The 23,288-nt window shown below is 45.7% G+C and overlaps 1 protein-coding gene across 1 annotated transcript in view; it reads left to right on the forward strand.

Moving 5' to 3' along the window:
* LOC122681702 (short palate, lung and nasal epithelium carcinoma-associated protein 2A-like) overlaps nt 1-21,015 on the forward strand; it is a 78,843-nt gene extending 57,828 nt beyond the window's left edge. Inside the window, exon 9 of the mRNA XM_043884100.1 lies at nt 20,831-21,015. The gene's annotated coding sequence lies outside the window, so the exon portion shown is untranslated. The remainder of the gene's footprint in view (nt 1-20,830) is intronic.
* Nucleotides 21,016-23,288: the final 2,273 nt, after the last annotated feature.

A 23,288-nucleotide genomic window follows, 5' to 3' on the forward strand; every position in this document is an offset into this window, starting at 1 on the left:
TTTGCCCATTTGCCAAGGAGCCATCTCAGTGCTGTGTGCAATTCTGTGAGGGAAGAACCACTGTTGTCCTCATGGGAAACTGGTTAAGCAAGACCAGGGCCACACAGAGGCCTGCACCAGCAGCTGCTTCATTCAAGGGCCTTCTGTCTGATGAAAGCTGCCTCACAGAGCCAAGTCATCTAGGAGGCCTTTGAGCCCCTGGGGCAGCTGGGGGCCTTGGACCAGCTTTCCTGAGCTCTCCCAAGAGGACCTCAGTTCAGGCTGTTCCAGGGCTGTTGACAAGGCGGGAGGTGAGAGGTTGGTCAGAGCTGAGCTACACTTGGCCTCTGCCCTTTGTCAGCTGTGTGATCTCAGGCAACTTACTAGAGCCACAGTTCTCTCACCTGCCCAGTGGAGTTAACAGGAAAACCCTGTTGCAATGTTGTGACGATGAAATGAGTCAATGAGTGGAAAATGCTTAACCAGAGTCTGACACTGGTGAGCACAAGATGAATGTCAGCTTCTACGCACTTGAATTACTGTCATACACCTTTGAGGAATCCCATATTCAATCTTTATACACTGTATCTCACTCAATTATGATTTATACTGAATGACACAGTGAATGGATCTTGGCGTAGGTGTGGCAACTGAATCTCAGAGAGGGGAAGTGACATCTCCAGGGCCACACAGCTGGCCAGAGGCAAAGCGAGATTTCATGTGAAGTCAGGCTCCTCCAGTTCTGGTTCTTCCCCTGATGGCCATAGCAAAGGGATGAGAGCTTTCCTCTCAGTCTGTATTTTGCGATAATCCCAAGTCCCACACAAGGCCACACGGAGGGCTCACGATTCAGGACTTCTCTTGAGCAGTAGCCCCCTTGGGTCAAGGCTGAGCCTTTCTCTGAGCCGTTCCACCCACCTGGACATCAATCCTTCTTTCCCTCCAGCTTTTCTGACCTCCTTAGCCCACCACTCTGCTCAGCAGCTATCTCCTGGAAAGTGGGGGCACTGCTCAATGTTTCACCAAGAAAGAGAGAATGTTTTCCAGCTGGTAGGTCTACCCAGGCTACTTTTCATTATTGTCTCATACAGACAGAGGGTTTAGGAAATGTCAACTGTCATGATTATGGCTTATACTTTTTAAAATACTCTTTTTTTCCATTTTTAGTGAGAAATAATTATACAGTGATATTCACCACTGTATAAGTTAAAGGCAAGTTTGATTTCTGTGTATTATGAAATGATTATGACAATGGGGCAAGTTAGCATTCATCTTCTCATATAGATACAATAAAAAAAATAATGAAAAAGAATAATACTTTTTCCTGGTGATGAGAACTCTTAAGATTTGCTCTCTTAACAACACCCCTGTATATCATACATCACTGTTAGCTATAGTCATCATCTTATGCATTACATCGCTATTACTCATATATTTAGAACCTAAAATATGGGAAGAATAGCAATAAATGCCTACATTAAGAAGCAGGAAAAGCCCAAATGAACAACCTAACTCTATACCTTAAGGGACTAGAAAAAGAAGAATAAACTAAGCCCTAAGTTACCACTGAAAGAATACAATACAGATTACAGCAGGAGTAAATGAAATAAAGAAGACAAAAAGAATAGAAAATATTAACCAAAATAGTAATCATACCACTATTAGTCCTTTGAAAATGTAAAAGAACTGAAAAAACTGAAAAATCCTGGGCTAGATCTCATGACTTACAAGTGGGCTTTAGGTGTTCACATGTTTCCTGGGTCTGCTTTGTCTTCAAAGATAGACTTTACACAAAATTACATGGCAAAGCTCACTAGAAAATGAAGCTATAAAAGGGGATGAGACAATGTATCATTTTGGTGCCTTGATCCAAGTAAGCCTGAAGCTCTTCCTGCCACAGAAGTTCCAGTTCAAATACATGTCTCCCTTCCTATTTTTTATTTTTGTTGAAGCCAGTATGACTCCGATCCTGCCATTCAAATCCACAGGAAGTCCTGACAAGGTATTTGTAGACTCATGTCTTCCTCCTCCATTCTGATGTCTACTCGAGAGTCACTCAACCACAATGGAAACATAACAGACATCAAAGGCACAAGAGAGCTTAGAGGTCATCCTTTTCACCTCTTTGCTTCAAAGTCTAGGAAACTGTGGCCCAGAAGAGGAGAAGGAGTCATCTAAAGATGCACCTGACTTGAATGTTACTTATTTTCCTCTTTCCCTTCACATATTTTTGATTTGTTGAAACTATCTACTTGGGCAATAGCCTTTTACCAAAAAACCTAAACAACATTACCTGATAAGTCTGCTTTAAACTTTAGAAGTGTGGGCTCCTTCCTAGATACTTAAGTTTAGGGGTTCCTGAGGAGTCTGTCCCCAGAATGTCTGGCCAAAAATAGGAACGACTGGAGTAGATGGCCCAAAGGTGCTTTCAACCTTGAGTTCTAGGAGCTGTGACTGACCCCACCCCATCCCACCCCAACCTGGACCCCCAGCTCTGCCTAGACATGACCCTCACAACCCTACCTGCTAATCCTGCTTCATCTTGCTTCATCTCAGCAGGAACCAGGCAGGGGGTGTTCCTGTCCTGAGGGGTGTGATGCTGAGAAGGGGAGGATGACTTGGTCAAGGTCAAAAGATAGAAAGAGGCAGAGCTGGAGAGTGCTCCCAATTCTGCATCCTCTCCTACTGAGACTGGCTGTTCCAGCTCACAGCCTCTGAAGCAATCATGAGTCACAGTGGTTGACCCCAGTCTAGCACCCAGGAGGGAAAGCAAATGGCTGGTTCAGGGCTTGGCAATGAGGGTACACTTTTAGCATTGGTGCTCGTGACAAACCACTAAGGAGGCAGGGAAAATACCCTTTTCCAGTTAAGGATACTGAGGTTCAAGAAAGGCAGGTGATTGGCCCAGGTCTCACAAGGACAGGGACCAGCATTTGAGTCCAAAGGGAAGAACCTTTCACTCAGAGTACATCGAGGCCAGCTGGTGGGGCAGGAGAGTCCTAGGCTTGAATACCCTGCTTATTCCTTGACCTCTGCTGTTTGAGTTGGTGGTTATGCCTGACACACTGGGCCCCTGTCAACCCGGAACACCCAGTCAAAGATGCACAGATGAGTGCCCAGTTGGCATCAGGCTGGGAGCACCGGTAGAGAGCTCCAGGTCATCCAGGGCCCATGTCCTCCAGTCCCAACCTGCATCAGTAGGTAAATGATGAGTGTGGCTAGGACAAAGTAGGGGTAGGGCTGCAGGCTTGAGGAATATGCTTTCATCACCCTGACTGTGGTCCCGTCTTCAGAGCACAGCCCAGGGAGATGTTGGCAGCCCAGGTGCCCTAGGCTGGGGCTGGGACATGCAGTACTCCATTCTGCAGAGACTTGGACCCATCAAAAGACCACCCTCCTCACTGGCTGTGCCCAGTTCTGCAAATATCAGAGGTCCTCCTCCCCTTGGTGTGGGGATAGAGGTTAGGGCTATGGGAAAACTTAGGAAGAAAATTTTTGGCCTTAAGATTCACAGCCCAGAGATTAGAGGGTAATGTAGTGAATTTAGACCCAGTATAGGCCCCAGGCCTTAGCTGTCCCATTGTGAAATGGCTAAAAAATCCGGTACCTGGTCCCCAGGGCAAAAAAGGTACAGAGGAGATAGTGCTCAGAACTCAGCTCCAGATTCGGGCAGACTGGCTTTGAATCCTCTATTTCCTGTTGCTGGCTATGCAGCCTGGACAAGGGACCCATCTCCCTGAGTCTCAGGTCACTTCTTGGTGAAATGAGACTAAGCATGGGACTCTCCAGTCTTCCCAGGAGGCATTAGTGGTAAGGAACCTGCCTGGCAGTGCAGGAGACATAGGAGATTTGAGTTTGATCCCTGGGTTGGGGTGATCCCTTTGGGAATAGCATGGCAACCCTCTCCAATATTCTTGCCTGGAGAATCCCATGGAAAGAGGAGCCTGGCGGGCTACAATCCTTGGGTTGCCAGAGTTGGATGTGACTGAAGTGACTTAGTGCTCCCGCACTTGGGATTCTCCTCCCAAGTGTGCTGGGAAGATGCAGTGGGCACACGTGTGTAGTAGGCCCCTGATACACAGTTACAACAGTGGTGATGATGATTATAGCTGTTCCTGGTGTCTGGTCACTTCCTCCCCTCCACCTCAGGTCTCCTATCTTTACATGACCCCACTGCACAGCGTTATGGAGAGAATGAAGTGAGGAGATGAAACATCCCATATGCTTTATGTTTAATCAGTGGCAACTACATTTCTTATTTTGCATGCTATAAAGATAGCATGTGCTAGATGGGCTCTGACTTCTAGTAGACATCTGTCTACAAATTCTGACTCCCATGGTGACTGGTCTATAGTCTTTGGGAAGTGTGGTTCCTCACTAAACCTCATCTTTCCATCCAGGACCGTGTTAGAGTCTCTAAGAACTATGGTCTAGTACACCTCATTGATTGTAGAGACTGGATGGAGCTTTCTGCAGAGAAGCCCTCCCAGGCAATCCTGGGCTTGGAGGGCAGAATTGATTAGTGATGTCTGCCACAAGTTCAGGAGGGGAGAGTGGAAGGACTGGATGCTTGCCAGGGCAGGACCAGGTCATCCCTAATGAAACCTTCCTAGTGCTGTGGGGTGGAGGAAGGGCCCTGATGTGGGTTCCAGTCTTGGTTCAGTTTATAACCTACTTTGTGACTCGGAGTAAGATGTTCATTATCTCCAGGGTCTCCATTTCTTTAACGACAAATGAACAGAGGTTTCCTGCTACACAGCTCACCACTCAGACATTTCAGAGGTGGTCAGGAACATCTGGGGCTACAGGCTGCATTCCCACCTGCTGGAGCAACGCGTGTAGGGGAGAAGCCTCAAGCAGCCATTCAGGTAACCTGTGGTCACCTGAACAGGGAGGGAGCAGAGAGAAGGGAGGGGTGGGTCTTAATGCAGCAAAACTTCCCAGTGTTTGGGGAGAGGCAGAAGCGCCTGGGAAGTACTTGAAAACAGCAACATGGCTCTCCCTCATGGAAGTCACCCATGGGCAGGGTCCTGATCTGTTGCTATAATAACAGCAACAACAGCACTCAGGGAATATGTTCATCAGTGACGATCACAAGGCATCGTTATGACACAAGGAACAAGTTAGATCGCAAAACAGACAAGATCCCTGCCTCATGGGGCTCCCACTCCAGTAGAAGAGCCAGGACAGCACACTTTTAGGGACTGTGTGTCTGGGTTGATACACGTTAACTTGTGCGTGCTTCAGACCAGCTCAGTGATGTAGGGACCCCCGTTGTGTCCAGTTTACAGGTGAGTAAGCTGAGTCTATGAGAGGCAAAGCTCACAAGACAGAGCTAGGATTTGAACCCAGACCCATCACACTTTCAAGACCTGCACACGCTGCCCCTTGTCACCCTCCTTATTTTCCTGGGCTAACAAATTTGTCTTTGATCATGACTGACTACTGTCAGTAATAGTAATGACAATAGTCACTATTATTCATGGACCACCTTATCCAGTCAAGGTTAGGGTGGGCTCTCTACTGACATTTCCTCTGCTGTTTCCCCAAGCAGCTCTTCTAAGGTAACTAGAATGTCCTAGGACATTCTAATTCTGGTTTCATGTTTAAAAACAAATGGACAAACAAAGCTCAAGAAATTAGTGCACTTGCCTGCTGCCTCACAACCAACAGGGGAAAAGTCTGGGATGAACACCCAAGGCTGACTCTAACAGTATTGTGCTGATATAAATAAAATGAATGGAAGTCTAAACGTGTACGCTCTAATTAGTCAGCAATAAAGAAAAATGTATCATCAGGCTATAATATATATTTGTTGAGTGTCAGTATTTGTGGACACTGGCATACTGGAGAGCTGAGCCATTTTATCTCATTCAGGTTTTACTGCACACAAAAATAAGAAATGCAATAGCCGTTGATTAAGCATATAGGATGCTTTATCTTCTCACTTGGTCCTCTCAATAATCCTCTGGGGTAGGACCACATATAGATGGGAGACCTGAGGTAGAGGGGATGAAATAGCCTGACAATAGAAACAACTGTCATCATCATTTCATCGTTGGTGTTACTGCATATCAGGGGTCTATCTCAATGTCAGCCCTTCATACACATTATTCTACTGCATCCTCACCACGCTCCTGGAGAAGAATCTCATTTTTAGTCCCATTTCACACACAGGGACCGGAGGCTCAGGGAGATGAAGCTCCTTGTCCAGGCTGTACACCCACTAACAAGAGAAGAGAGAGGATTCGAACACAGCTGGCCCAACATTGGAGGCTGGGGATGAGCACCAGCCCTTCAGTACCCTTTTAATTTCCACTTTGCCACCAGGAGGCAAGCACAGGTCTGTTTACCCATTTTACAATAAGACAGGTGAAACAGGGGCCAGCACCGGGTCCTAGCTCACTACATCACACTCAGCCTCCTGAGCTGTGTTCCTGAGGCGGGTAAAACTTTCTTCACAAGATTTTGACACAGCCACCAGTTCTGTGCCCACAGCCAGAAGAGTGATCTCTGATGTTTGCAGAACTGGACGCAGACAGCCTGAGAGGTTAGTCTGCTGATGGGTCCAAGGCTCTGCTGGATGGGGTCCTCCGCGTCCCAGGTCCAGGCTTGGGCACCTGGGCTGTGCTCTGGTGGGGGGACCACAGTAAGCATGAGAAAAACTAGCTCCCCAAGTTTCTGGCTGTATCCCTACTTTGTCATGGCTGCATTCGTGTCAAGGACAGGGCTATAGGTCCTTGCAGAGAGGCCGATGGACAGACGGAGGAGACTGACCCTGGGTGACCTAGAGCTCTCTACCAGTGCTCCCAGCCTAATGCCAAGTGGACACCCGTCTGGGCTTCCTGGACCGTGTATTCCAGGTTGACATACGCCCACTGCACCAGGCTTTACAACCAACCCAAACAGCAAAGGTCAAGGAATAAACAGGATATTCAAGCCCAAGACTCTCCTGCTCCATCAGCTGGCCTCGTGATCTGGGTGAAAGGTCCTTCCCTGGGTATGCAAGTACTGGATCCTGTCCTTGTGCGACCTGGGAGAGTCACCCTCCTTCCCTGCACCTCAGTTTCCTCAACTGGAAAGTTCTGCTTCTGTACCTCCTCATGGGGTAGTTGTGAGCACCAGTGGTGAAAGAAGACCTGCAATGCCAGGCCCAGGGTCAGGTACTTGCCTGCACTTACTGGGTGCTGGGCACTTTGGCCAATGAGTGTGACTCACTGCGGCCCCCAGAGGCTGAGAGTTGGAACAGCCAATGTCCATGGGAGAGGTTGCAGAATGGGGTGCACTCTCTAGCTCTGCCCCTTCCCATCAGTGTGGCCTTGAGCAAGTCATCCTGCCCCTCTGAGCCTCATGTTCCCCAGCCAGGAAATGGGGCGATAACACCCTTGCCTGGTTCCTGACTAGACGAAACAAGATAAAGCAGGATAAGCATCTAGGTTTGTGAGGGTCATATTTAGGCAGAGTAGTGGTTCCAGGGGATGGCGAAGGTGTCACAGTTTTTAGAACTCAAGATAGAAAGTACCTTTGAGCCACTAGTCCAGTTCTTCCCATATCTAACCATCCACCCTGAAGCCCCTGACCATAAGTATCTAGGGAGGGGCTCAGGCATCTATACTTTCAAACATACTTAATGCATCATTTTTAAAAAATCTTTTTTTAAGGACTGTTGCCCAAGAAGAAAATTTCAACAAACTTAAAAGATATGAAATGAAAGGGGAAAATAAGTTGGGTTCAAGTCACCTGTAGCTTGGATGAGTCCTTCTCCTTCTCTCAGCTTCAGGTGTCCCAGACTTCCTCAGCAAAGAGGTTAAGTTGATGAACTCTAAGCTCTCCTGTGGCTTTAATGTCTGTTTTGTTCCCAGTGTGGTTTTGTGACTCTCGAGCAGTCATCAGAAGGAAGGAGACAGACATGAGTCTACAAATATCTTAAGTCATGACTTACTATGGATTTGAATGGAATCCAAATACTTTGGAACTCTCACTGGCTTCACCAAAGATAAAAAGTATGGAGGGATAAATGTATTTGCACTGGAAACTCCAGGGCACAAAGGACTTCAGGACAAGCTAGATTTTTTTTTTTTTTTTTTTTTCAGGACAAGCTAGATTAAGGCACTAGAAGGCATCCTCATTATGGCTTCATTCTCTGAAGAATTTACTGGATATTTGTATCTATATAAGTTGTATATCTAAGAACAAAATCAGACCCAGGCAATCTGTGGAGACCCAGAGGTTGCAAGTGACACTGAGAACATGGTTCCTTAGAAAGAAGAACCTTTGAGGTACAACTGTGCCAGCTTCAGGCCCGCCCCCAGGGACCAAGTATATCTGATCCAATTCCAAAGCATCTCTGATGATGGAGCCCTCACCAACTACTCAGGGAGTGGACGGCTTTATAGGATGCTCCAGAGAGGTTTCCACTAAAAAAAATATAGTCACAACCTGAAAGTAAGGAGTTATTTTATTTGGTGGGAATGTTTAGGACATGAGCCTGGAAGACAGCATCTCAGTGGTTCTGAGAAAATGGCTCCAAGGAGGTGGGAGGGGGAGTCAGGCTATACACAAGTTTGCAACAAAGGGAGCAAGCAGTCCGAACATCAAAGATTATTGTGAGGTAAGAAAAATCAGATATCAAGTTGAGGAATTTAGCAATCTATGTATGAGAAGATGCAACCGTTGGGCTCACTGAATTCATTCCTTTCATGTGCATCTCAGCTATCTGGGGCCAAATCCTGTTTCCTTGTCCACCTCAAGGAGTGGCTGGCAGACGGCTGCTTCTTGTATTCCCCTCGAGCTCCTCAGACATCACTGTGGGTGGTGGCAGAAACGGCTGGATCGCAGGCACTGGGTTCTTTGAGCTGAGCTCAAGGTAGAAGGGAGGGACCACTTCAGGTGCACATTCACGGAGGTTGTGAGGTGATGTTGAGACCACAGACAGCTGGAGAGGAGAGACAGGGAAGAGGGAATGGTCTGTGCAGAGGCCTAAGGCAGCAAAGAGGCTAGCATGTTTATGGAACAGAAGGAAGAGAGCAGGGACCATGGAAAGAGCGGTAGATGGGTTTGGAGGGTCAGTGAGCAGATGAAACAGGGGTCATGATGGGGATGTTGTTTTGAAGCTGAGAGCTTCAACCTCTGGCCACCTCATTGACAGCAGAGGAACTGGTGGCAACTCTACACAAGGATGGCATCACTGACTCGATGGACATGAGTTTGAGTAAAATCTGGGAGTTGGTGATGGACAGGGAGGCCTGGTGTGCTGCGATTCATGGGATCACAAAGAGTCAGACACGACTGAGCAACTGAACTGAACTGAACTGAACTACACAAGGATACTGCATATATGAGGGTATATACGGAGGCAGATTTTGTTCACTCACGGAAGGAACTCTACTGACTAAATGGAGGGGACCACCAGGGGGGAGGGTGGTCCAGAAAATGCATCGTTGCAAATATTTAACCTGAGGCTGATTCCACCGTAAGGGATATTGTGGAGAACACTCAGACACAAGAGAAGGTTTGGAAAAAATGACATCACTGGTCACAGACTCTGACTCCATAAGCCCACAGTACTAGTCCCATCACTGTCCCTGTGTAACTGGGTGACTTCAAACTCGTTGTTTTCCCTCTCTGAGCCTGAGTTTCCAAATAATGACAGAATTACCCTGGCTGATCACTATGGGTCCTTCTACCACAATGTTCTCCAATTCATCCGTTCTCAATCTTGATCCCAGCCCCGCACCTGCATGGCCACCATCTTGGCAGTTGGAGGCTCCATGAGAACCTGCTCTTAGTCTTGGCACAAAGTCCTCTCTCTATCTATCCATTCCAATTCAAGCATCCTGGGTGACCTTTGCTTTGGAAACCTCTGTGTTCACTCTGGACAGGGCTTATTTTCACTGGAGTACCCTTGGATGGCTCTGGATCCAGTGCTTGTTTCCAGGATCAGGCTCCCAGTCCATCATAGAAGGGCCATCACCACCCAGCAGAATTCAGGAGACTGTGCCAAACAGCAAGGATTTTGTAAGTATTTTTCTCCAAGCCTGTGAATGGTGGGCATCCCCCTTAATGTCACTCTTTATGGAGGCCTTCCAAAGGCTTTGGGGGCAAGAGGCAGAGGGATGGAGTAAATCAGTAAACTACTATTTAATAGAGCAAATTGAAAAGTAGCTTATATGAGGAGAAGTCTCAAACTGATGAACCTTGCAGGGTCATGATGTGGTGTCCATTGATTTGCTCACACTTTTATTCAGCAAACTTAACTTTGTTGTGCTCTACTAGGAGCAGAGTTTTGTTGTTTGGTTTTTTTTTTTTTTTTGGTTTGTTTTTACTCTGTGTAATGAATTCAACAGTGAAACAAGTCACAATCCCTCTTCTAAGGGGTGCACAGCTTGTTAGGAAAGGCAGCAAAGCCATCACTAATGAGTACCCAGGGGCAGCAAGATCACCATCTCCACTCCACCGGTGGACTCTCTAACCTAGACCCTGGGGAGTCGTCTAGAGTGGGCTTCATAGACATCATGATGTAATAGTAAAGCTGGAGAGTCATTAGGAAGTGACTAAGGTAAAAATGAAAAGAAGAGGGAAATGATCCAGGCAGAGAGGCAAGCATGTGCAACAGACCTTTAGTAAAGAGCAGTGACCTGGAGTCAAGCATGACTTTTCAGATAGTAGCTCCTCCACTCATTGGCTGTGCCGCTCTGGGCAGATTGCTCTAGCTTTCTGACCTGAACTGCCCGTCTGGAAGAGAGGTGATAACCACATCTGTCTTCAAGGTCTGTTGAGTCCTAGGTGCTCATCAAAGGTCCCATTTCCCTATGGGTAATTCTCACTCCTGATCCTCCTATGACTGTCCAGGTGTCAGGACAAGAAGTTCCAGCTTTCAAAACTTGTTCTCTTGTGCGTGGCCTGCTTGTTGGGACCTCAGCATCTCCTCTTGGCAATCTTGGCAGGGATGTTCTGAGGAAGCTGAAATCTGGTCTTGAGAAAGGACTTGACACCTTTGACAGTACACTTGAAAGTGAGTCACTAACAGATGATCTGTGACACCTAGGAGCTTGCCACCTAAATCCTATGCCTGTGTTAGCAAAGGTTGCCAGCAGGGGCTGCTCCTTATGGGTGGTTTACTGGCAGGTGGCTAATTGGTTCATGGTTCATTTATTTATTATTTTTCTAGAAACAAGCAATATTTAACTGTGTATCACTTTTCATCTTATATCTTGGTTAACTTTACTAACATAGTCATAGGATACATTCCTAAAAGTGACATTTCATAAGTTCAAATGGTATGTACATTGTAAATTATAGCAGATGTTGACAAATAATCCCCTATGCTAAAATTTAGTCCAATATAGTGTAAGAGTACCTTTTTTCCTACTTCTTTGACAGCACTGGTACGGAGAACTGAAATGTTTTGACAATCTCACAGATAAATGGGTTATAAATCATTTCAGCATTTGTCTAATTAGTAAGGCATTCACTCATTTTTTTCATATTTTACTATCCACTTATGTAATTTAACTTAAATATCTTATTTAAATTAGTAGCATATTTTTCTGTTGGGTCATTCAATTTTCTTAGTAATTTGCATTAACTAATTGGAGAAGGATTCCTACCTAGCCTGCTGCTGCTGCTAAGTCACTTCAGTCATGTCCGACTCTGTGCGACCCCATAGATGGCAGCCCATCAGGCTCCCCCGTCCCTGGGATTCTCCAGGCAAGAACACTGGAGTGGGTTGCCATTTCCTTCTCCAATGTATGAAAGTGAAAAGTGAAAGTGAAGCCGATCAGTCGTGTCCGACTCCTAGCGACCCTATGGACTGCAGCCTACCAGGTTCCTCCGTCCATGGGATTTTCCAGGCAAGAGTACTGGAGTGGGGTGCCATCGCCTTCTCCTTCCTACCTAGCCTAGGTAGCTTTAAAATTACCTACCTTTCTAGTTAATCATATCACCTTGTAATTCAGATTTCTTGAAAGAACTTGGCCTTCTTTTCCATTTTCTGGAAACATTACCAGCACACTGACAAATATGCGAAAATAATTTCTATATGTGACAGCACTTCAAACTTTGCCAGGGCTTAGGCAACCTTAAAGATACAGAAGGGACCCACTTTCCAATATCATTGCTGGTAAAACAGCTCAGAAGCACACGTGTTTGGATTAAGGTCACCTCCTAAGTTATATGACCAGATGTAGCTTCCATCTCTGTTTTCACTGTTATAATTAGGTAGATACTGTCCTTGGCAGAGCCATGTTGCATTGCTATGATTACATATCTTTTCTTGTAGCTTTTTGTTTTCCCTTGAGCTAGCTGTCATCTTGTAGTTTCTCATTTGAATTATTTTCTACACCTATATTCTGAACTCTTTCTGAACTATATTCTGAACTCACGTATTCTACACCTGTATTCTGAACAATATTCTGAACTCATATATTCTACACCTATATTCTGAACTCATTCTACATCTGCCATGTCACTTCCTCTATTAAATCCCTGTTTTCTCTGAAAGAAACCCCATTAAGATTCTCTGTCCTCCCACTCCTGAATGAAGTACTGCTTTCTAGGCCTGCTGCAAGTATACAATAACCAGGGATTCCTACTTGTCTCTTTAATGATTTGGAGTTTATGTTCCCTTTGATTCTAGATTTCCATTTTCTTATTTTTTTCTAAGTTTATTTTGTTTGTGTGAAAAACTCATTGGTGCTTCTCTATTAGAAACTGATGTGCAATCAGTATCTATTGCCTCCTCAGTGGACTGATTGCTTTGTTGATGAATGATGAGTATATATTAGCATGAAGGCAGCGTACAAGGAACAAGGTCTCCTAGCTGTGTAACTTTGGCCCATTTCTTAATCATTTGATCATTTGTTTCCTTATTTGAAAGTACAGATAGTAGTAATAACTACTTTATGGAGGTGTCATAAAGATGAAGTGAAATAACATAGGCAAATAGCCTCATTTAGTACCATGTGCCTAGGAGCTGCTTCTTAAGTTGTGCACCACACTAAATGGAGATTGTTTTTGCAGTTATCTTTCAGAAATTGAAGGCTGTTTTGAAGACTCTCCAGGAAATGAATACTTCAGAGGAGTTCCAGGAGAAGATCCAGGAAGCTAAGAACTTGTTGGAACAACTCATTTCTGGAATTTTTCAAGTAGTGAACAGGCTTATAGGGTGAGTTGATGCTTCATGTTGGAGATCTTTGTACTCAGAAAAGAAAATACATCTCTTTGGGGACATAAGGTTAATATCAAAGAAATAAAGATGAATGAACCTTGTGTGTTCTTGCAGAGCAGAAGTGAGCTGAGGCCAACTCTGTCAGAGCCTGGGAAAATTAATCAGGACTGCAGGGCCTGTCTGGTATTTCATGAGTTGGGGCTTTTTCCTTCTATGATTTCAGGGTCAGGATGAAGTTTCTCTTCACCCTTACCTCTACCTATTTGCTTGTGCCTAAAGGCCCTTCCCAAAGGAATAAGATATTTCTTCCCTAAAAAACCTGAGTATAAAAGTCTGAATGGCCTCGGGAGAGAGAAAACTCGAGTTCACACCACATAGGTGGCTCCCCACATGACGTCTGGGAGTCAAACAGTTCCGGGTTCAAATTTTTGCTCTGCATAAAACGGAATGAAATGATGTCATTTGCAGCCACACGGATGGATGTAGAGAGAAGCAAGTGAAGTGAATACTAAGTGAAGAAAGTCAGACAGAGAAAGCAAATATCATATTATTTATATGTGGAATCTAAGATATGACACAGATGAACTAATACAAAACTGAAACAGACTCATGGACATAAAAAGCAAATTTATAGTTACCTAATGGAAAAGCAGTGTGGGGGATAAACTAAAAGTTTGGCATTAATATATTCACAGTACTATGGATAAAATACATGGCCATTATGGACTTACTATATAGCACATGGAAATATACTCAATATTTTGTAATAACCCATAAAGCAAAGAATCTAAAATAAAAATACCTCTATATCTATATATGTATCTATGTCTGAATCTCTTTTCAGCCTCCTGAACCTAACACAACCTTATAAAGCAATTATGCATGTGTGTGTGATCTGTCACTCAGTCCTGTCAGACTGCTTTCAACACTCTGGACTGTAGCCTGCCAGGCTCCCCTGTCCATGGACTTCTCCAGACCAGAATACTGGAGTAGGTTGCCATGCCCTCCTCCAAGGCATCTTCTTGACTCAAGGATCAAACCCATATCTCTTTTGTCTCCTGCATTGGCAGATGGGTTCTTTACCACTAGTGCCACTTGGGAAGCCCAAATCAACTATATTTCCATTAACGAAATATAGGTGTAGGAAATAATTCAAATGAGAAACTACAAGATGACAGCTAGCTCAAGGGAAAACAAAAAGCTACAAGAAAAGATATGTAATCATAGCAGTGCAACATGGCTCTGCCAAGGACAGTATCTACCTAATTATAACAATGAAAACAGAGATGGAAGCTACGTCTGGTCATATAACTTAGGAGGTGACCTTGGAGTCCTGAGGGAAATCACAGCTGTCTGATCCTCAGTCTGCCATGCCATCCAATGGAGAGAATCCAACCCCTGAGCACGGCTCTCATGAGACCAAAGCAGGCAAGGTCCATGAGGCTCAATGCTCAGCACAACTCTGGCAGAGAGAAGAGCCCAGCAGTGCCTGCCAAGAGGAATGATAAGGGTGAATTGTGGTTTGTACACAGGGTGAGAATCAGTAAACTGCACATCCTGGATGTCACATTCAAAGTGGCTCCTGATGGCAAAGGTTTTAACGTGAGGATCCCCATCACTGCTGAAGTCAACGTGACCCTGCGAGTGTGAATTAGAATCTGAGGTTTGGGAGATGCAGTGCTGTATGGCCAGTAGATCTCCAATCTGGAATCAGGCACTTTTCCACACTGCTGCTTAGTCTCCCAATCTATAAAATAACGAGGCCTTTGCAACTCCTACATCCTAACCTTTAAAATGTTGTAAGAAATATTGCCCATAATCAAATCTCTTTTTAAAAAAATTCTCCAGGAGCTATCTTTCCAAAATCATAGTACTTATCTAATTATAAAACTTGAGAATTGAGAAGACGTGAACACTTATAACTCTTTGGCAAAGTTTCCTCCAGCATCATTTTGTCTCTCAAGATTCTCTTTAAAAGGCAGTGACCAGTATGGGCCATATAACAGTGTACAGTATGTAATGAAGAGCATGCGAAAATTATATGGAAAATATAATTTCTACATATTTTAATTTTGAAGATACAAAGAGATAGTAAAATGATATATAAATTTTTATGTATATTTATTAAAGTGCACTATGACTTCCTCATTCATTAGTTATGAGATCTTGAGATAGCAATGTAACTTCCTTATATGATGTTTCCTCATTCTGAAAATAGAGATGACAACGGTGCTTTTTTCTCATGGTATTGTTGTTGAGATCAAACAGATTAATCCAGGTAAAATGCTTTTTTTGAAATTCCTAGTGTAGCATTTTGCTTAAGAAATGTTAGCTCATTTTTATTTTAATCCTCAGAGTGATACGCCATAGAAATTTCACATTAGACAAACCCTTGTGGTCAGGAGAAGAAACTCCTAATGTAAGAATATAGCTTCCATAAAGAATACAGACAACGTTGACATCGCCCATTTGTAAGTTCTGTACAACTCTTTGCGACCCCACTGACTGTAGCATGCCAGGCTTCCGATCCTTGCTCATAGACATCCCATATAATGCTCACACAAGAGAAAGACTAAAGCAGGTAATGTGAAGAGATTTCTCTACCTCTGTTCATTGTGGACCTATTTCTCTGCAAGCCTGTGTTGGGTGAGATTGTTGACTTGGTCCTCAACTTGGTCCTCCAGTGTAGTGTCAGCGTTAAAACTGATGAAGGCACTGGTGTCTCCGAGGTGGTCGTGGAAGAATGCAGGAGCGATCAACACAGCATCTCACTCACTGTTCACACATCTCAGCAGAGCGGTGATCACGGAGGAGTTGGATCCCAAAATTCCAGCCCTATTCCTTACCCAGGAGGAAGCAGAGTATGGTAAAGAATAGATCAGATTCTGGAGTCAAGCTAGCTTTGCCACTAACTTGTGGTTTTAGCCTCTAGAAGCTTCTGTTTTCACTTCTGTAAATGGGGGATGTTAATAATACCTAATTCATAGCCTCCTGTTGTTGGCCAAATGAGAAAATACAAGTGTTTACCATACAGCCTGGCACATACTAAGCTCTCAGGTAATGATAATATGCATGCTGACTTTCTCTCTCTTGGTTTTTCCCCTTACTGAGACAGGAGAGTTGATCTCTTCAACCATAACTGTGAATTGCTGTATTTCACCTTTCAGCTTTACCTGTTATTACTTCATGCTTTTTGAAACTCTCTTGTTAGATGCCTGCACATTTAACATTGTTATGTCTACTCAAAGAACTGACCCTTCTCATATTACATAATGTCCCTCAACAATAATAATAATTCATTTGTTTACCTTCTTGCCTCTAGTTAGGAGGGCCAAGAGGAGTAGTAAATACTTACCATGGGCTATAATTTCAGATTATCTTCAAATTATCCTCTTCCCACTGAGAAATTCCCAAAATGAGATCTTGAAAACTTAAACATCTCCATTTAAATCACTGATCTCTGGTAACCCACCAAATCTACATCTTAAACTCTGTGCTTGAAAGAGCATGTTTAGCCCAGGGAAGGTGGTAGAAGGAGAAAGGCTGATCTTGGTCCTGGCTGGGAGAGGAGAAAAGGTCTGGAAGCTGAAGGCTGGGGAAGATTGCCCTTGGCAAGAAACAAGGCTGAGCCATGAGCAGAGGTCCATGAATCCTGCCTCAAGAAGGGATCGGACCACAGGCTGCCTAGACAACCCCCAAAATAAAGACAGGCTCTGCAGCCTACCATCACTTGGAAAGACTGAGATGTAAGTCCAAGTGCCTGAGCCATGCTGGACGCTGCCTAGCCTATAGCGCCAGGGTATCATCCTGCCTTCTAGGTCTCAGTGTCTGTATCTGTAAAAAGGCATTCCGCTCTGCTGTTCCAAACACTCTAGGGGCTTTTCTGTCCACTTTAGGTGGAATCTCAGGCCCTCTCAGGGCCATCTGGCTCATCTGATCTGGAGCCACACATTTCCCACTCTACCCTAGACCTGCTAGCTTTTGCTATGTGACTCAGACAAACTCCTTCCATTCAAGATCTGTGCACGGGCTGCTCAGGCACCTAGGACACCTTTCCTGCATCCCATTTCCATGTATGTCTCATCGTTTAGGGTCTAAAACAAGGTTCCTCCTCTCCTCTCGCTTAAGATTCTCCTCTTGCCCTTCTGAATACCTGTCACAACTTGTCATTTTATATTCAATTGTATGTTTGCTTGATATATTCCTTCAGCCAAAAATGTGTGGAGCATCTGCTCCAGACCACAGCCACCTTTCTGAACTCTGGATAAGTTACTGGTGACTGAGGGCAAGGAGCTTGTTCTCATGGAGCTTAGTCTCTGGAGGGAAAAGCAGACAGGCGAGCATTCAGTCCAGCAGTAAAGAGCCTGCAAGGAATGTTAGACTGCAATCATCCCTGGGCAGAACAGCACACCCAACAGGGCGCTGTGACACAAAGCCCTCCTTTAGGCAAGCAGTCACAAGGGCTGCCCTGAGGAGGTGACAGTTACAACAGCTGAAGGTGGGAAGGAGACAGGCTTAGGAAAACGTGTTAACACTGGGTTGGCCAAAAAGTCTTTGGGGCTTTTCCATAAGCTGTTATAGAAAACTCCAAACGAACCTTTTTGCCAATATTTAGCCAATATCTTAGGTACCGTGTTAGGAGTCACTTGTGCTTTGGTCATCACTGTGTCCACAGACAGCCTTGGTTCCAGGCACATAGTTGGTGTTCTCTAAATATGTGTTGACAAATGAATGAAAGGACGACTAGATGGATGGATGGATGGATGGAAGAAAGGATGGATAGAAGGAGGAGGTCTTAGGGTTGTGATGAGACTCTCATGAGATATTGGTGTGGGCTGCTGGTCAACCATGGGGTTCTAAGTGATGATCACCCTGGGTAGAGGCTCAAGTCACCTGACTTCAAGGTGCTCCACCATCTTCCACCCTCTTCCCACTGCTCCTGCTTATTTGCTTTGCCAACTTCACCGAGCTTTATCAGTTTCCTCTCTTCTCCAGGCACATTGAACTGCTCAGTGAGGCTGTGGGCCTTGAGATCAACCTCACGAATGAAGTGTTATCCCCGGTGATGCACTATGAAGTGAATTCCCCACTCCTGGGGTTGCAGAGGCAGGCCTGGTGGGGGCAGAGGTGACCTTCCCTGTGTAGGCTGTACTCTCTGGACACTTTCCTTTCTGGGGGGCCAACTTCCCTTTGGGCTGTGAGTTGCTAACTGTCCCCCTTTGTTCAGCCTGACCTGGGGAGGAGGTGAGCAGGGGCCCAACATAAGGTGAAATCACTGGGTCCACACTTGAACCATATATAATACCCATGGACTGCCAGTAGGCCTTTTTGCTAATATTTTTCTTTACTAAAAACATACTTAATTCATTTACATAAAAAACATACATATAATATTTCAGATGCATATGTATCATGTAAAAAATCATATGTACCATGTACCCAAAATTCCAAAGATTTTATATTAGTCACTCTGGAAGGAGGCTGGGACTCTGGCTTAATTAAAAGAAAAAAAAAAAATCCTCCATTTTGCTCTGTGATTTACTGAACTTAGTCATGCTCAAAGTGTGTTCCTCAGACCAGCAGCATTGACCTCCCATGGACACTCTTTAGAAATGCACACTCTTAGGTCCTACTCCAGACCGGCTGCTCAATAGTTTGCATTTTATCCACCTCTCCAGGGAATTGTAGGCACACAAAAGTGTGAAAAAACACAAAATCACTTCTGTATCATTCCTACAGCCCCATTTAACTCTATAAAGTTTCAGAGTCCAGAGGTCAAGATTTCTAAGGGCATAGGGCTCTGGAATTTTAAAGTCTAGATTCTTCAAGGTTCTAGGATATTCTGAGGTTTTAGGATTCTTCTGTCCTCTGGTTCTCAGATTTGAGCCTTCTAGGTTTCCACTGTTCTAGGATCCTAAGGGTAAGAAGTTCTGAGACCCCCAGTACTGAGTTTCGCTGTGGGTGGCAGGCAGGATGCTCACAGCGGGAAATAACCAGTCCTCTTCCTTCTCTGTCTTTCGTCTCCCTCCTCATCTCCAGACCGCTTTCCTTCCTTCCCTCTCTCCATTTCTCTCTCTCTCTCTTTCCTTCCTTGTGACCCTCAGGTGTGCCCACTAGTCCGCAGCCTCCTTGGAAGCCTGGATGCAGATTATGTTAAGAACTGCATCGGTAAGATAAGTCACAGCCTGGGGAAGCGGGGAGGGGGCTCCCTCTGCAGCCTCACAGCGGGGTGCACGACACTCTATGCCTATAGCACCAGCAGGTCTGGTCAGGGGACCCTGGAGAAGCTGCAGACCCTTCATCCTGAGCAAGTCTGGAGAGTGTGGCTGGGGGCGGTCCCTGCAGACCGATGGCCTCTGTGGGCCTCTGAGAGCTTCTGCTGCTCTCCTTTGTCAAACTGGCAGGACCTGCTGCCCGGAATAATGTAAGAAAGAGGACAGGCCAGATCTGGGTTCAAATCCTGGATTAGCTACTTGGCAACTGTGGGGTTGGTGTCAACTGGCTCCACCTCTCTGAGCCTCGGGTTCCTCACAGGTGAAAGGAGATTATAAATGCTGCTGAGCTGATGAGTCAATTTAAAGAAAAAGCAGAAAAAGCCTAATATCCAGTAGGCATTGTTAATAAACACTGACCCTTCCCTTTGCTTTATGAGGAACTGTGGCTTCACCTCCAGGCCCTGGGGGCCTTCTTTGACCTGGGTCTCTGGCATGGCTGGGGTTGCTGGGGCTCTGGGCAACAGATGCAGAGTGAGTGACAGTGTCAGGGACATGAACACAGTTCTTCTAGAAAATAGCCAAAGGCCCTGGTCCTTGGGCGATCACTCTGTGCTTCACGTAACCATTTCATTTGATCCTTGCAGTGATCCTGTGGGTGTGAGTAGTAGCATCATACCCATTTTTCAGAAGAACTAAAGAAAGCACAGAGAGACGGAGTGACATGCAAGAGATCCCCTGGCAGTCAGTTGACTGGCTGGAAGGTGGCAGCCACTGGTGGCTGATTTCTATTCAAATTTCCAGAGCTGGAGTTGAGAACTGCTACTGACTTCTTCTTTCAGATGAAATTCAAGAAACTCAACAGGGAAAGTAAAGAGCACAGATGAGGAAAACTGCTGTGATGCCCGCCTGCTGGTGAGGATTGCACTCAGGGCCCGGGGCAGAGAAAGCATGAGACCCCCCCTACAGAGGGTTGGGTTTCTGCTTCTCTCTCTAGCCGCAGACTGAGCCCTGATCTTGGTCATAGACTGAGTCCTCGCCCTTAATCACACACCCAGACTGTACCTGATTCTGCTCCCTGACAGAGCCGAAAAGAGTCAGACTGAGCTTTGACTCCAGTAGTTGACTGAGCCCTGACAGTGGTCACATCTCAGTGGTCACATCTCAACCACATCTCAGTCTGATCCCTGATCCTGATCATACGCTGAGCCCTGAACCCTGGCTCCTCTGGGCCCTGATCAGTCTTTTCACATAAGCCATTGTTGCTAAGGTGAGGGGGTGGGAGAGTGAGGGGATGAGGAGGGGTCAGTGCCAGGTGCCAGAGAAAGACCCCAAACCACAGCTGCCAGTCCCTCCCCGAGCCTCCGAGCTCACAGGGTTTAGGCGAAGCACTCCTGCAGCCATGTCTGGTGAACGCAGGAGCTGGTAAGGTCCTCAGAGTGTCCATGCCTCACACTGGGGTCTCCTCCAGATTGGTTCCCGGGGACGTGACTGAATCTCTGTACCGTCTCCCTCTGGGATGGTCGGTGCTGCCACCATCCCCCAGGAGTGACAACTGAGCCCAGTCAAAGGACACCTCTCAGACACTCCTCCTTTCAGTCAGGACACACTATGCTCGTCACCCTCCACCCCCAGCAATAAAAAGCCATTTTTGCACCTCCTGTAGGGTCCGTTGCATTCCTTCCATTGAGATTTCAGGGGAGACGAGGTATAGGCAATCAGAGCAGCAGAGTCCTGTATCCAAAGCTGGAAGGGAATTTGGGGATTATCCAGCCCCACCTTCTTGTCTTACAAACAGGAAAACTGAGGACCAGGGTGGCCAAGAAAGTGACCTGAGGTCATGTAGAGACAGCCCCACTCTGCTTCTGCTAACGCCCCTGCCATGCTAGAGAGTTGCCTTTGCCAGCACACCTGACCTCATGACTTCCTGATAGCCCCCTCGGCCAGGAGACACTGCTCTTGTTCTCATTGTACAGATTAGGAAACTGAGGCTCATAGAAGACAAGAGACTCATCAAGTAGCAGGGTAGTGCCAGGGTAGCCACTGGTAGGACTAGGATTTAAACCCACATCTATGGGACTGACTGCTCATGGAGGTGACATCCCATCCCCCAGAACTCAGCCACCTCTCCTCAGGCCTCAGCAGGTCCCCCTGTCCTGGCCTTGGTCTCTTCTCAGGACTGATGAGGTCCTCTCGTGGCCCTTCTGTCTCCTCAACATGCAAGCACTGAGTTTCCCTTCTGGCTTGCAGTGGGGAGCACAGCACCCCTCACTCACAGCTGTGTCACCTTTGCAGATCTATCACCCAGGCTATCACCTCAGTGACCCTGGGCCTCTGCTTTCCAGGAGACCATCTGACTTTCCTGCCAAGAGGCCCGGGGAGCATTTGCCCCTTTTGCCAAGGAGCCATCTCAGTGCTGTGTACAATTCTGTGAGGGAAGAACCACTGTCCTCCTCAGGGGAGACTCGGGTTAACAGAGGCCAGGGCCACACAACAGGCTGCATCATCAAGGGCCTTCTGTCTGCAGGATGCCCCACAAGGTCAAGTAACCCCGGGGGCCCTTTCAGTCCCTGGTGCCGCTTGGGGGCCTTGGACCAGCTCTCCTGAGCTCTCCCAAGAGGACATCAGTTCAGGCTGTGCTGGGGTTGCTGACAGCGTGAGCTGAGAGGTTGGACAGAGCTGAGTTTGACTTGGCCTCTGCCCTTTGCCAGCTGTGGGATCTCAGGCAAATTACTAGAACCACAGTTCTCTCACCTGTCTGATATAGTTAATTACAAAACCTCCCCGTTGATGTTCATGATGATTAAATGAGTCAGTGTGTGTAAAATGCTTAACCAGAGTCTGACACTGGTGAGCACAAGATGAATGTCAGCCTATGCACACTGGAATGACTGTCAAATGGTGCTGAGAAATCCCATATTCAATATGTATACACTGTATATCAATTCTGATTTCTACCGAGTGACGCAGTGAATGGTTCTTGGAGTAGGTGTGGCAACTGAGTCTCAGAGAGGTGAAGTGAATTCTCCAGGGCAACACAGCTGGTCAGAGGCAGAGCTGGATTCCATTTGAAGTCAGTCTCCTCCAGAGCTGTTTTTTTCCCTGCTGGCCATAGCAAAGGGATTAGAATTTTCTTCTCAGTCTATATTTTGTGACAATCTCAACTCCCACAACAGCACACAAGCAGGTCTCACAATTCAGGGCTTCTCTTGAGCAGTAGCCCACTCGGGTCAGTGCTGAGCCTTTGTCCAGGCTGTTCCACCACCTGGTCATCATTCCTTCCCTCCCTCCAGTTTCTCAATCCTCCTCAGCCCTAAGACTCTGCTCAGGACCTGTCTCCTGGTAAGTGGGGGCCACTGCTCAATGTTTCCCCAACAAATAGACCATGTTTTCCACCTTCTAGGTCTACCCAAGCTACCTTGTCATCATTTTCCCATACAGACAGAGGGTTCAGGAAGTGTCAGCTCTCATGATTACAGTTTATACTTTTTTAATACTCTTTGTTTCAATTTTTTGTGAGAAATAATTGACATTCATCACTGTATATATTAAAGGGAAGTTTGATTTCTGTGTATTAAGAAATGATTTTGACAATAGACTAAGCTAACATTCATCTTTTCATATACATGCAATAAAAAATAATGAAGAACAATAACGCTTTTTCCTTGTGATGAGACTCTTTAAGATTTACTCTCTTAACCAGATTCCTGAATATATGATGTGACATACGTATATCATAAACTGTTAGCTATAGTCATCAAGTAATTCAATACATCCTCAGTACTCATTTGTTTAGAACCTAAAATATGGGAAGAATAGCAATAAATGCCTACATTAAGAAGTAAGAAAACCCAAATGAACAACATACAACTATACCTTAAAGGACTAAAAAGAAGGATAAACTATGTTCAAAGTTACCACTGAAAGAA

The sequence above is a fragment of the Cervus elaphus genome, chromosome 23 (genome assembly GCF_910594005.1).
Source record: "Cervus elaphus chromosome 23, mCerEla1.1, whole genome shotgun sequence".
NCBI classification, from domain to species: Eukaryota; Metazoa; Chordata; class Mammalia; order Artiodactyla; family Cervidae; genus Cervus; species Cervus elaphus.